Genomic DNA, 16,981 nt, shown 5'->3' with positions numbered 1-16,981 from the left:
TAGTCTTTATTAAAATATTTTCGAATTTTAATGAAACATTTGGGTTTGTTTTAACTGTATTAACTTGTACGTTGTACATTGTTATAATTTTATGTAGAATAAAGCAGATTTTTATTTACCTATTTATGTGAATATAATGAAAAAACCTTTAATGTTTATAAGTACCAATTCATTCTCATATATTCTTTTGGGGTTTTAAAGCTGGTATATAATATTGGAGTGGTTTACTTTCTATTCTCCATCTGGGCAAGCATATATCATAGGAAAACTGTCGAAAGCCCAGAAGAAAAATTTACTCTTAAAACAGGTCATCGGACACGGAGTAATATTCTTCTAACAAAGTCCTTCTATATTTTATTACTTAATTATTATTATTAGTAACAGCCTGTAAATGTCCACTGCTGGGCTAAGGCCTCCTCTCCTTTTTTTTTTTGAGGAGAAGGTTTGGAGCTTATTCCACCACGCTGCTCCAATGCGGGTTGGTGGAAATTATGGAGAATTATGAAAAATTGTGGAGATGATTTCACTTTGACCAAGTCATTATTATTATTATCGATTCTTAATTAATAAGAACAAAATTTATTTTTAATGTATTCCTTTATAATCAATAAAAATAATTTAACTACTTTCGATTTAGCAATCTTGACCCGATCATTAATATTTATCTTATTTATAACAAACTTGTACCATCGTATAAGCTGATGGGGCTAGGAGGAGTCTGGATAGTAAAACTCTACAATTGCTACAAGTAAATCTTGAGTTTGGGTTTATTTTGACGAGCCCTATATAGCTATATTATGGAAATGCGTTTGCAGTGCTATTCTGTAAGAACTCAACCAAGTTAATTTGATATACTATTTTGATGCGTGTTTCCTTGAAATGTTATGATTATTACGTTCTATGTCGCATATCAGATATCACGACCGTTTGAGGTCCTCTCCAGATCCAAGTTTGTTCTTACAGAATAGCCCTACTGTATCCACCTATATGGATATATGATTAATTTATAAACGGCTTCGGATACGATTACGGATATGAAATTATTTCGAATTATTTTTTCGTTCGAATACTTTCACTTAAGGATGTTATATAGGAATTGTAAAAGAGAAGTACAAATAATTAAAAGAAACCAATTTATTTTATTTGTGTTACAATTAAAAAAAAACAATTAGCCTTAAATTTTATATAGCTAAAGTAAGTAAGTAAGTAAAGTACTATGCAAAAACAAAATTATATTTTTTTTATTATTTAAGAAACGTATCTTTAACTAAGTAGCTTTCAAAATTTGTGCTTCACTACCGATTCCATTATTGATATTTTTTTTTCTTATTATTAACCTAAATGTTATATCATAAGTTGTGTCAGAAAGAGATGGAATTATAATTGTGTATCACACGAGGCGGAGTGAAAGTCGCAATGTCAGACGGAAGTGACGTAACATTATGTAATTTAACCTTAGTTCGACGCATTGGTGGTGGTCAATGTGTTTATTCATGTTTATTTCGGAGTATTATGGCTTTAATTTCGCTTATTACTTCATCTAAGGTGTCATGTGCAGACGACTTTGTTCGTATTGGCTATGGATATAAAGATGATTGTTGCAAGCCCTTTCCTTTTCGGATATAATACATATTTATTTATTTATTTCATATACATTATTACACAATAGAAATGGAACATTCAAATTATAATTTAATTCAAAGTATAATTACAGCCACAAAGGACATAACATCTTAGTTCCCAAAGTTGGTGGCGCATTGGCGATATAAGCGATGGTTACCGGTCAAATGCTGTTTGTATTATTGTAATTTGGTCTTTGTCTATGCACCTATATACTGTTAACGTATACTTCTCAGCGTATCGTATGAAATATATCAAGTTGAGATCATAGACAATAGTATAAAAATTTAAGCTTGATACAAAATAACAACATTGCGAAGCGTAATATGTTGAACGGATTAGAGTCAGGTGCAATTCTGTCGATTAAACATGTTCAATTAAACGTCTTTCGCAGGACAACCATTATTAGTTCATGGCTGGATCACGTGACAAGAATAGCTGCCTGCTATCACCTATTTAAAAGGATTTATATGCGTGTGTACCGGTATTTCTATGTCTAGTTTGGTTAGGAATTCTAGTAAAATTTATTATTATATATTTTATACATTCCTTAATTGAAATGAATATTCAAATTATGTAAGATATTTTTGTTAATTTGATTAAGTCAAATAAATAAATTTGATTGTGATGTTTCGTTTTCATTAGTGTAGAGCACCCCATCCCACATTCTAGTATTCTACCGTCAAACAGCTATACGTAGTATTATTGTATTCCAGTTGGAAGGGTGAGTGAGCCAGTGTAACTATAGGCATAGGGATAACGTCTTAGATACCAAAGTTGGTGACGCTTTAACATTATAAAGAATGGTTAATATTTTTACAGTGCCGATGTCTTTGGGCGGTGGTGACTCTTACCATCAAGGGGTCCGTTTTTTCAATAAATTATTAAAAAAGTAGATATTATTAGAGGTCGAAGAGGTGTTCGATTTTCGTTACATAACCCCTCTTTGTGGTATTATGTTATATAATATATTCTATCATACTTAACATACAAATATAATATTTGTCTGTAATGCTTACTGCAGTTCTCGGGACTTAGTTTCTCGTTGTTAAAAATATATAAAGACGCCAGTATATATTTAAAAAAAAACAAGTTAAGGTTTACACAACGTAAGGTATTTTACATAATTTAGTTTAATAATGGTTCATAGTAGTAAGCTTATCTACATATTTGTGTAACTAGAATTTATAGAAAGATAATGTAAGCAAAACCCGTAGCAGGGTCACTAATTAATTGAGCCATTCATCAACTTATCTCCCAAATAGGGAAGCATAATCATAAAATTTGGTAGACTGTTTTATCTTAAGCCCCAAGCAAGGGATAAGCAAATTTGCAAGGCTTAAGATGCGAAATGGTCCTGAATTTCTCAAGATCTGAGCAACAAAATACCTACTACGAGATTAAGATTGCTAAACAAATATTTTTGTTTACAATTAATCTATGAATAAACGTATTTTTTCTTCTGAATATAATAGCTTAATTAAGATAAAATATAATTAATTCTAAAGCGCCTGTTATAAAAATATAGCAAATATTTATTAATACGTGATAATTTTTTTTTTCGTGTTTAATCGATAATGTTATAAAAAATAAAAATCGTTGACGGCCGGTTGGCGTGGTTGGTAGACACTCGCCTTTCACGCTGAAGGTTGTGGGTTCGATTCCCACCAAGGACAGACATTTGTGGGCGTGAACATGTCTGTTTGTCCTGAGTCTGGGTTTAATTGTCTATATAAGTATGTATTTACAAAAGAAAAGTAGTATATGTAGTATATCAGTTGTCTGGTTTCCATTGTACAAGCTTTGCTTAGTTTGGGATCAGATGGCCGTGTGTGAATAATGTCCGGTACATGAAATTATTATTATCATTTAAAAATAAATATATTTTCCTATATTTTTTTAATATTTATAATATAAAAATATTAATAATTATAGAGGCAATCTGTCTTAGAAGTTTTCTTTATTTGAACAGTAGTTTTTTTTAAAGTATTACCTTTTATTAAAAAAGGTTTACAAAACTAAAAAAATAATATATTTAAACTGAAAGACTCTGTAGACAGGTTCGTAAGGTAACAGCACTATATTGGTGAACATATTTTCATGTCGGATGTTATGTAAAGTTAATTTCCTTTAGAAGATAAGTGAGAAAAGTTATATTCGCGAACATACACGGACACCCTCAGATAAAGCTCTTATATAGCGCTTGGATTGAAAACTGACAGCTTACTTTGTGGTTTGCTTTATACTATGAGATAATAAAACTTGTACATAATATATATTATGATCTTCTTGAATCGCAAAGTACGAGATTTAAAATTCTATATAATGATTATTATTAGAATGTTAAAATGATTTATTATTAAAAATATATTATTTAGTTACGTTAAATTTTTTAATTTTAATTGGAATTAGGTTCTATCCATAAAAATGCGAACAGTCCAATTTATAACAGATCAGGTTTCTTAACTGAGTTAAAAAAGGAGGTAGTAATGTGTTGTACTTACTTTTTACCTGACTTTTTTGTATATGTTAAATGAATACTCAAAAACGGCTTGACTGATTTGTATGATATACACTTTATTCTATTTAAAAAAATGTAAATAAAATGAAACCATTAACACACCAAGATTTCCCATCACTTACAAGTACTTATCATCATTGTAAAAAATATTTATGATTTGTAAGTACTTGTCACAATCTTAACCGATGATCGTGTGTTCAAACCCGGGCAAGCACCACTGAATTTTCATGTGCTTAATTTGTGATTATAATTCATCTAATGGTTTACGGTGAAGAAAAACATCGTGAGGAAACTTGCATGTGTCTAATTTCAACGAAATTCTGCCACATGTGCATTCCACCAACCCGCATTGGAGCAGCGTGGTGGAATAAGCTCCAAACCGTCTCCTCAAAAAAGGGAGAGGAGGCCTTAGCCCAGCAGTGGGACATTCACAGGATGTTACGAAGTACTTAATCAGTACATTCTGTTATTGTCATTGATAAGTACTGTTTTCATTTTACAAAAGAGAATTGTCTGGTTTTCGACTCCTCAAAGTTAATAAATCTTTCCTGGGACAAGGTATTAGTTTCTATAATAAAATTCAGATATTTTTAATACCACCAATTAATATGATTAATTAGTATGTTAAAAAAAAAATTAATAAATAAGGCACATTACTCAACACAAGATTACATAGATGTTATAAAAGCACGGAGTTAGTACTTGTTGACTTTCATATATATTATATAATTCTGCAAAATAACGATTCAAATGCTTTAAAAATACTAATCGAATTAAGTATATTTTGATTTGATACTATTAAAAGAAGTTGTCAAGTGAAACATATTGATATGTTCATAGAGCTCGGTACTGCTTTCAAACAGTTTTGCAGTACATATTATATGAAAACATTTAATAAAACCCCTGATACTGAGCACTGATTTTGCTTTTTGTACTTATTTGTTATTTTTGAAATTGTTTTTTTATTATGAATTAAAAATGAATCCAGATGAGATAAACGAAAACATATATTAGTTGATCCATTTTTGTATCCGGTATAATGCAAACAAAACCAAAGCACGAAGATGTCCTAGCTTTAATTAACTTTTAATAATATTCTAAAATAATATAATTAAATTGTTTTAGTAACACCTTCCTACTCGAAAACAATTTGTATGATGCCCCTAAATAACGGACTAATTAATTATGTAAGCTTGATAATTAGAAACCTTCAAATTCAATCAATTTACAAGCAGGAATAAAACGTAAAGATAATTTATTTTCGAAGAAATATTGATGGCCTTATTACACCAACAAAATTAGCTGATGTTTTGTAATGAAATTTTATTAAAAGCATCCTTACCTTAATGCTTCATTTATATAAAATTGATATAACATTAGTTTGATATTCAATTTAAAATGGATAAGGCTGTAACTAAGATTTAATATTGCGCACATAGATTTTAATATAGAATAGATATGGCATAAACTCGTAAGTGAATATACAAAAATACTTATCATCGACGGTTACTTAAAGTCCTAATGTCCGTTTGGGATGTAAGGGAGCACAACTGTATCTAACTGTTTCCACCCAACCTCACCTGCACGTGGTACATCCTGCGGATTAACAAACGAGGCACTGGCGACCGACTAATGGCAGTGTAACCATTCCATTAAGGCGTAGCTAAATACTGCAGACCGGTAACGGGCAGCAGCGTCATCTGTGCGACGAGCTACGCTATGCGATCATCAACCCGCCTGCCCAGCGTAGTGATTATGGGCAAAACCTTCTATGGCACACACCAACGCAACGCGTATATACGCAACGGCCCCTAGTGACGATATACGCAAGGTGGCTGGCAGCGGATGGAGATTGAGTGCTGAAGATCGAGCTCAACGGCGTGCCATTGGAGAGGCCTATGTCCAGCAGTGGACGACAAAAGGATGATGATGATGATGATGATGAATGTCCGTTTACTATGTTTAAGAAATGAAATGGATGGTTGAATTGTCTACGAAGCTTCATATAAAAGCGTTTCTATAAAGAACGTTACGTATATTTCGCAGTCGCATATATGTATGTGACAATAGAATCAACCTTAGCGGATCGTTATTCGTAACTCAAGTACGATCAGTTTTGCCTCATTGGTCTAGTGGCTAGATGTAAGGCTGCAGACCCGGATGTCCTGGGTGTCCCAGGTCGAGCCAATAAAAAGTTATTTTCTGATGAAAATTCTCAATACCAGCCCGAATTCTGGAAGTTGGAAGTGTGTACACTCCCGTGCCTCTGAAAGCAGATAAAGCCATTGGTCTTACGCCTGAACTCTTTCCGGTCGTGTCGGATTGTCATTCCATCGGATTATGAGTACTTGTACACTATAATATGTCCTGCGTAGTTGGATAATCTTTCTTGTGATTGGCCACCGTGGCCGAAATCGGTCTGGAGGACTATTTTTTTTTAACGATTGGCTACTGATGTATAATAAAGATTCATTGATATAGAATCCGGAATTTCTTTATTGAAAAGCACAATTATTTGTATAACTGTATATTTTTGGTATAACTCTACATCTCTAAGACTGATATTTTTGCCGATTTGTCTCAGGGGATAAATATGATGAATTACACATGTACACAGAGAAATGATATCGTAAGCCTATTCCCAAATTAAGAAGTCAAATCAATATTAGTTATTTAAATATTACGAACACGTGCCTGCCTCAATGTTTTGTGGCTAGATTATTTGGCTGCAGATTCCAAGATTCTGGGTTCAAATCTGTTAATTAATTCTCAGTAGCATCGCGAAGTTGATAGATTTTACACTCCCGTACCTCGACAGTACATAAATTATAGGTCCTGCAATTGAACTCTTTCTGGTCTTGTTGGATCACTGTCTCATTGGCTTATGAGATTAAAGGAATACAGTTCACTTGAGTTTGAGCATACACTTGAGCACTCTACGTCTTCTTCGTGGTTGGCTATACTCCTTGATTCCATAGCTGAAGTTGGTTTCTAACTCCGATGAATTTGATGATTATGTCCTTCTGGACAGAATTTACAGTATCATTCAATTCATCAGAGTTTACAGTAAATTAATTATTCAATGTTAAATTAAAACAACAATTATTACAACTATGGTTAATATGGTGTTATAAGATAACTCATTAAATTATTCTAGAGGTAATCATTGCATTGCGTAGATTAGATGTCTATCTTCTTGTAATAACACTTAGTAACTAGCGACATAATGCACCTGTTCCACCGTCAATGATTAGCGAGAAGCGAGTAGAACTAGAAACTACTAACAAGTTGGCGAGCAGCGAAAAGCGAGTGTGTTATGGCTATATTGTTGTCGCTGGTCTATAAACAAGTGTGCGAGTAGGACGAGCGATTACTAGCCTCACTGAACACATTAGTAGGTCATTCATATAAGATGGATGCACTCTGATCCGCACTGTAGAGTAGAATGATCACTTGTATGCATCGCCCAGCGAGCATCGCTGAGTGAGTTTTATCTTTGATAGCTCTTGTCACTGAAACAAACTAGTGAGAAAAAGTTCTCACTGGCATTGTGAACATTTAACGATCAACTTTGAATATGTGTTCATATTCGCACATCTCTTATTTTGACACAGAACTACATCTATTGTAAGTTACTTGAGCAAGAAAATAGTCGAGAACGCTATCGCATCGGTAGTACCGCATGCTAAGATTATTTTAATTATCTTTTTGATTTCAAATTGACAGAAGGTCACAAACAATGCGAGTGTATGTCAATATTGGACTTACAGATGGCATTTCCATAAGGTTAATTTTTCTTAGATTTAATGGATGAAATTTTTAAGTACCCATCGAGATCGTGTTCTCTAACCAAACTCCTTTGTAGCCTTTCGATTAGAACTTTGTAATTTCAAACCAAAATGTAATCGATCTATAATAGCCTTTATTACAATGCAATAAGGGATCCTGATTCATGCTTACAGACCAGCTACTTACTAATATCGTTTTTATATAATACGATCAGGTTTAGAAATAAAATATGAAAATGTATGTTAATATTTTCAAAGAATTTGAATTAATAAATTTAAACGCAATATTGGTATTCTTGATTGTCTGAATTCCTAATAATTGAAAAAAAAAAAAACAAATTAACAACTACCTCCTTAATTTTGTTGGTTAATAACATGATTAACAAGTCAAAATCGAAATTGACACCGTCAGTTTTATTCATTGTATTTATCGACGATTAGTCGTAGCTATTAAACGACAAGCTTTGAAACTTAATTCGGTAGTGCGACACTTAAGTACTCGGTAAACATGCCACGGTTATGTATCTTGCAATTGTAACCTAGATGTCTGTTTACAATTAAACATTGATTGATTGAATCGTCGTTGAATTAAATCAATGACTGTGCGACTCTTGACGTAGAACATTAATATATAAACATTCAATGAATCTTTTAATTTGACTAAAAAATTTACAGTTTTAGTCATACTGGTGGTAGGGCTTTGTACAAGTGCTTCTGGGTAGGTACTACAAATTCATCAAATATTCTACCGCAAAACAGCAGTACTTGGTATATTTGTGTTCCGGTTTGATGGATGAGCCAGTGTAATTACAGGCAGAAGGGACATAAGATCTTATCTTCATCTTCTTTCCCAAGGTTGGTGGCGCATTGGCGATGTAAGCGATGGTTAACATTTCTTACAATGCCAATGTCTATGGGCGTTGGTAACCAATAACCATCAGGTGGCCAATATGCTCGTCCGCCTACCTATACTATAAAAGAGCTGATACAGCTAGTGGATAGAATATATATTTTGATATATACTCATTAGATGTGATTAATTTGTGTTTATAAATCTTGAGCTTATCAGTGAAGAATAGAAACATAGTGAGAAAACCAAAATGTGTAGGTTGAAATTAAACCACATTCTCATGTAGTGAAGGCAAGGCATTCTAAGCTAGCCTTCTTCAAAAGACTGCTCAATGTGGAATATTAACGGGTTAATTTACTTACATTATTACTAGACTTTATTTGTTCATCTTACAGAAATGTATAATATGTATATTATAAGACATTAATATTATAAAACTAATTATAAAAAATATATTTTTTTTTTATTTTAATTTAATTGAGAGCTAGTTATATTTTTTTAAATTTAATCTCATACTTTTTCTAAAGGCTTTTCCTTCGAAAACATTTCAATATGAAATTCATGAAAAAATATTTCATATTAACAGTAAACTATTTATAACTAACAATAACTGTTTTACTTACACAAAATTTCTGCCGTTTCGCATAAATTCTATATGTGAATTTGATTTTTACCTAACAATGATATTCAATTACAAATAAAAAACAAATAAATTCAGTACACTAGGTTTACATGCTTATATAAAGAATAAAAAGAATTTTATAAATAACACACTCTTAAAATAGTTATAAAATACTACTCATGTATATATAACATTGTTCCGAGCCGGAATAAACTTCTAATTAATTTCTTAACAGAATATATATCACAAATTTCATAATAATAATTTTTTTTTTATTTATAAGACAACATAATATTTAGCAACAAAATTTATCTAGTTTTTTTATTTCTTTTTTTTGGGAATGAGTACTTTATTCATAATAGAGGAACCGAATAGAAACGTTTTTATTGGATTGACGCGCGATTACAGCGCCACGTGCGTTGAACTATTATGTTCTAATCGATTTCCGAACTGACCGGTCGATATTTTAGGCGCTCTCATAAGAAACTCTGAACTGTGTTCTCTGTGAGTTGTTTCATCATATATATTAGTGTGGAAGACATTCCTTGGTCCCTACAGCAACTGAAGTCACTATAGGACACGTACTGGGCACGGTGTACGTAAGCGCGTTGGTGTTGTTCAAGGTAGGTGCTTACGTTTTCCCTATTGTCCGTTACAACTATTAAAACTAACATTATATTGCCAGTTTTGGATTAATTCTATGAGTGAAATGGATTTTTACGATGTATAGGATTATGGATGTATAGGATTTTAATGTTATATAGATATTCAATGACAAATAAAAACAAACTAGTTTACACGCTCAAATTAAGAATAAATAGCATTTTTAAAATTACACACTTTTATAAAATTATTATTGTTGGTGTTTTTTTTTTTTTTTTTTTTTTTTTTTTTATAGTATAGGAAGGCGGACGAGCATTTGGGCCACCTGATGGTAAGTGGTCACCAAACGCCCTTAGACATTGGCAATGTAAAAAATGTTAACCATCGCTTACATCACCAATGCGCCACCAACCTTGGGAACTAAGATGTTATGTCCCTTGTGCCTGTAATTACACTGGCTCACTCACCCTTCAAACCGGAACACAACAATACCAAGTACTGCTGTTTTGCGGTAGAATATCTGATGAGTGGGTGGTACCTACCCAGACGAGCTTGCACAAAGCTCTACCACCAGTAAATTATACCTATTATGATTTTTTTGATAAAAATCTTATAGTTCCTACTTATTTGCAAGTAAAGGTAAAAGCAATGGCTTTTCTATAAATAATCATACGAATTTATAGTATTATAATCGTATTGGTCGCAAAGGCATTGAAATGTTTAATTATTTTGGAAAATTGAATTGATAAAATACTGGTAATCATGTAACATAAAATATCATAGTTTAGTAATAGTCTATTAATGTCTACCCGTCTTCAGTCAACTAGAACATCTCTCCTCAAAATAAAATATTATTAATAGAGTAATAACGATAATGTTGTTTTCTTTGTGCACTGATATCGCTTAACTTCTTGTACAGTAATTTGTGTTTGACTTGATTTTCTTTGCTAATGTGAATTCTCGAGTAGTATCCGTCAAGTCCTTGTTTTGTTCGCAAGATTTCTGAATAATGGGAAAAGTTTCCTTCCTAAATATTATCAACCGGCAATGTCGCAGAGTTATGTGTTTGCTATTTTTTTATCACAGGATATATTACTCGCGTACTTAAGCACGTTTTTTTTCTTTCATTGATCATTTATAGATATGCGATATTAAAACTTACATTTTTTACCATAATTGTACAAAGCTTCCATGTTAACATTTTAATAAAATTTTAATCTCCATGTTAAGACTCCTTTCATTCATGTAAAAACATTTTACTTTTTTTTTTGAATTCTGTCAATCTTTTAAGTGGCTTATCTATTCAAACACATTTTAAGTCGAATATTTGCCAAAAGTGTTATTCCTTCATTTAAGGGATCTTGCTATTCTTCTTATAATATTTTAAAAAATATTTAATTAGTACATGTAGACACGATCAAGTAACTAAACAGGTGACCATATATTGTAATCATTCGTTTTCACATTAAAAAAGTATTCGAACCAATAAAATATCCTTTCGAAATGACGTAAACAGCGAAATAAATTCATTCACGGTCGATTTAATTCCGAGTGACGTACAATTACGCTTTCCACCAGATTGCACAGTGCTACTAAAACTATGGCAGTAGTTCAGGCTGTGATTCATTTGCTAAGTGATAGATCGCTTTAACTGCACAAAGATAATTAGATAAGCTGTGACTAGCTCTTGCGCTCTTGCTATATCTATAATATATATCTTTTAAGCGCTGAAAAGCTGCTTTAATTAATAAATTAAGTGCTATATAAAATATAACTATTTATTTCTATAATTAAATAGTTCTAGCATTAATGCAATATCATCTACATAATTAAATGGAGGTGAATTTAATAAATACATAGGCTTCAGATATATTGCAATTAGTGCAGTAACCACAATGTAGAGCTTAGGTGATTTAATTGATACAAACCAAAATACTAATTTCTTTTGTTGCTCGATACGTTCAAAAAGTTAATAAATATTTATTATTACAGTAATAATAATTAATAATAATTTAAATTAGCAATTATTACAATTAGTGATTGAAGTACATGGTTTTTGCTATATAATATGGAGTAGATACTTAATTATTTTATATCCAATTTTACTAACATTTGAATGTCATAATTTACGCATAGAAATATATATGTATGTAAAAATGTATGTAAGCTGAAAATTGTTCACTATTTTTTCCAACCATAGTCGCCATGACATGTCAAAAAGTGGTTATTTTGATTTCACGTCCCAAATGACCTAAACTCTAATTCAGATTTCGCTCTAGTTTGAATTCTGTCGACGGAAATTACGTGAACCGCGGCTTCAATACTGCATCGAAAACAAACTGCTATTTCACATCGTAAAATTACTGTATCATTTAGGTCACGTCCAAAGAGCATATATAATGCAATTAATAATAGTAATAATATCTTGGGTCATTTTTCACACACGGCCATCTGATCCCAAATTAAGCTTGTACAAAGCTTGTGCTATAGGAACCAGACAACTGATATACTACATATACTACTTTTCTTTTGTAAATACATAATTATATAGAAAATTACACCAAGACTCGGGACAAACAGACATGTTCATGCACACAAATGTCTGTCCTGGGTGGGAATCGAACCCACAACCTTCGGCGTGAAAAGGCAAGTATCTACCAACTACGCCAACCGGCCCGTCAAAAATATGTAGAGTTCTTCCAAAAAAATACACAGCCGAGATGGCCCAGTGGTAAGAACGCGTGAATCTTAAGCGATGATCGTGGGTTCAAACCCGGTACCACCACTGATTTTTCATGTGCTTAATTTATTATTATAATTCATTTCATGGTTTACGGTGAAGGAAAACATCGCGAGGAAACTTGCATGTGTGTAATTTCACCGAAATTCTGCCACATGTGTATTCCACCAACCCGCATTTGAGCAGCGTGGTGGAATAAGCTCTATACCTTCTCCTCAAAAAGGTAGAGGAGGCCTTAGCCCAGCAGTGGGATATTCACAGGCTATTACTTTCAGAAAAAAAATGTTATAATAGTTAGTAGTAACATTGTCAATTATTTTGTTTATTCCTACATCATAGGGTCCAATTAATTATTGCTTAAAGCCTAATTAAATCACTAGCCTTATATATCTTACTACAAAGATTGATTTAGATAATAGTTTCGATTTTGATAGGATTTATTCATTTTACCAAAACAATTTATACTAATATTATAAACGCGAAAGTAACTCTGTTTATCTGTCTGTGTGTTATTCTTTCACGGCTAAACCACTGAACTGATTTTGATGAAATTTGGTATGAAGCAAGTTTGTTTCTTTATTATACCTAACACCCCCTTCTCCAGCCGATGCTGCGAGTGATAGCTAGTTTAAACGATACGATCATATTATGGAGCAGAATATGTTTTCGTACCCTATCCTGAAAAGGTTCCTTTTTGTAAGTAATAATCTTTAAAACTGAATCAATTGTACCAGCTTCTTCGCTACTATTCCATATATAATATGGATAATATATTGTTGTGATAAAATGTCATTACAGTTTAAAAAATCAATAGGTTCTTGATAATGAATTTAGAATAATGTGCTCTTTCGTTACTTTATCAAACAACTTACCTTACAAATTTTATCAAAAAATCGTAATAATACCTATCTATATCTATGATTTTATACATGATATATGATCTTAACTATAAGTATTTATCTAATTTGGGATATATTTATAAACAATGAAACATAATAAAGTAATAAAACCAAAATAACCGGCCGCAGCAATTATAAATAATTATTTTCTTAACAGTAAATTACTATATAATATTAATAATAAATGAATGCACCCTTGCGCGTCAGATTTACATGTTTTAAAAATAAGTGAAATGGTTTATTTACCCTACATTACAAAATGTTGCATTTAAAAGCGCAATTTATCCGATTACTTAATTCGCAACAACGTTATTATCTCGCGTCCCTTTGACAGGCAAATTTATGTACATCTGAAAACGTTATTCATAGTCCTTTTTTGCATTGACAACAGTTTATATTTCTGGGCTTATAAATACATAACACTAGTTAATCTGCGTTATCAAATATCAGTTTATTAGATATATTGAAATTACACTAATAAAGTAAAAAGTCAAAGTAAACAAAGAAACGACATGACTGTGTAAAGTTTCTGCAGTAATATTTATAAATGGTCGCATGAGAATTCTCGCGTAGCGGTTTAGTCAGTAAAAACTTCTGGATACTGTTATACTTTTGAAGATCACGATAACCGTGGCGCTCTTTGGAAGTGTCATGGAACTTTCGAAACACTGAATTTCCAGTTCACCTGAGATGATTAGGGTTGCCAAAAATGTTTAGCGAAGGCCGTACAATGTTTAGGCATTTTACAATTATTTTTTGGTATGACTGTGGTAACAGTTATATCTGATAAAGAAAAAAAAAACATGAATATATTGCCAATGTTTTAATTTAGATAATTATGTTTAATAATTATATAATTCAAAAATAATTATATAATTTCAAAATAATTCGAAGAATACCTAATGGTATTCTTCATTTTTCAGAGTAAATCATCCCGCAACGTTTAATATAAAATTATTGTAAAACTCATTAAAAAGGCATAAATATACACTAGGCATATTATAAAAATAAATAACAACGTAATTTTTTTTTTAGTATCGAAGAACAATACTTTTTATTTTTATACTTATATGACGTACTTATTAACCATTACTTTGAACAGCCCTATTTAAAGGTGGAAATCAAAATGCCCAAGAGTGTTAAATAATAATTACAGTTAAAGAAAGTTTCAGATCGTTACTTTCCAATATAATATGTGCTTAAGAAATACTCCTATATTTGAAAGTATCTGTCGGTCGTGGCTTGGCTCGGAGATAAATTCTTGACAATTTTTTGAAAAATTACATGAACAAATATGATAATATAATATTCTCCAGACTTCTTTTATGCATTCTATGCATTCCGATAGCAAATCAAGATAAATCAGACGTAGGCACAACGATTATGTACTTTCGAGGCACGGTAGTATAAAGATTGACAACTTGAAAGCTGCTTCCAGAAGAACCCATTTGCTTCTTTTATTGATTGATCCTTTATTTGAATTGTCATGGATTCAAATCGAGCGATCGAGATCTTTAGCCTTATAAGTTAATCACAAGACCAACACTTCAATATATTGTGTACCAATTAAAATCATTTTGATGGATCGAAAAATGTTCTACTTAAATGTTTATTGTTGACAACATGAACGATTAATGAATTGCTTTTGCCAATTGATCGGTTTAGTAGAAAGGTATTATAATAAATGACTGCCTCGTTGGTCTAGTGGCTTGATATAAGGCCGCAGACCCGGAGGTCCTGGGTTCAATTCCCAGGTCGGGTCAATAAAAAGTTATTGGGTTTTTCTGTCAGAAAAATTCTCAGTAGCAGCCCGGAGTCTGGAAGTTGAAAGTGTTTACATTCCCGTGCCTCGGAAAGCACGCAAAGCCGTTGGTCCTGCGCCTGAACTCTTTCCGGTCGTGTCGGATTACCGTCCCATCGGATTATGAGAGTTAGGGAATAGAGAGTGCACCTGTGTTTGCGCACACGCTTGTGCACTATAATATCTCCTGCGTAGTTGGCTAATCTCTCTTGAGATTGGCCGTCGTGGCCGAAATCGGTCTGGAGGACATTATTATTATTATAATAAATAATATTTTCAATGTTTTATATATTTTTCATTTGATTAGTATTACGATTGATATTGACGATTATTCTTTAACATTTCGATTGTTTTTATTATTTATGTATTTTGTAAGTAATATGGGTGTGCAGAGTGTACTGCCTGTCTGATTGATTGTAAGTGGTTAGTATTGACTAAGTACTGTTGGAATAAATGATAAGCCAATGGTACCTACTCAGATAAGCACACAGCCGTATTATCCAAGAAAGAAATATTTATTGTAATAGTGTTGTAATGATTTTCGTTTCATAATTCGGACGAAATATATTTAAAATCATACCGTTCAATTTGAAATAAATGTGTTTCTCGTTTTCTTAAAGATCGAGAATGTAACTCTGGACGATCGAACAATGGCCAGTTGGAATACCAGAAGCATTTCACCGATAACAAGAGCGATTGATGCATTGCACTTGCCTTTTGATCGGTCGAGTGGAAACGCAGTTGAATCAGACGCTATTATTTCCAACCTTTGACATTGTTTGATTTGAATCATTAGCCAGGATTGATGATGGGAAAGCCATGTTTACCGTACATCTAGAACCAATAATCGCTTTGTCGTTACTTAAAATGGAAATAAAAATCGAATACAGTACAGTACTTTGTTATTGCTGCGTTTCTTTCCAATTTCCAATTGGAAATATTTCAATTTTTTTGGACATTGTATATAGAACAAGAAGGGTATAATTATATTGTTTTTGATAGACTTATGCTTTGTGTCAGTCAGTGAATAGATATCAACTGGAGCAACTGAATAAATTTGAATGTTACTTCTGTTTTCGGTGATATTTCCCCACAGGGTTGAAATTTTTTATTTTAGTTTTAATCAATGCTCTAATATTGCAATATGCAATGATATAATGTTATGTATTATATAAATAGGAGATATTTTTAATTGAAGCTACGTTGAAAGCAATTTTTTTAAATATAATTTGCAGGTTGCAAACGAGCTGGAGGTTCACCAGATGGAAAGTAATACCAGAGACTACCACCGCCCATTAACACCTGCAACTCCAGAGGGCCTGCAAGTGCGTTGCCGGCGTTTAAGGAATGAGAACGCTCTTTTTATGACAAAATGTCTAGACTTGGAAGGCTTGGAAGGCCTTCGGCATATACTATACATATAGTATAACCATATCGGTCACGCCGGTCACAGATCAAGCTACTAGACCAACGAGGCAGTCATCTTGAATACATACAGATGACAGGTACGATAATTCATATCAAAAGTATATTACAC

At 32.3% G+C, this 16,981-nt stretch overlaps 1 protein-coding gene across 1 annotated transcript in view; it reads right to left on the bottom strand.

Moving 5' to 3' along the window:
* LOC126769420 (uncharacterized) overlaps positions 1 to 16,981 on the bottom strand; it is a 95,362-nt gene that overhangs the window by 16,070 nt on the left and 62,311 nt on the right. The window lies entirely within an intron of this gene.

The sequence above is a fragment of the Nymphalis io genome, chromosome 7 (assembly GCF_905147045.1).
Source record: "Nymphalis io chromosome 7, ilAglIoxx1.1, whole genome shotgun sequence".
NCBI classification, from domain to species: domain Eukaryota; kingdom Metazoa; phylum Arthropoda; class Insecta; order Lepidoptera; family Nymphalidae; genus Nymphalis; species Nymphalis io.
This window is presented reverse-complemented; position numbering and strand designations above follow the sequence as displayed.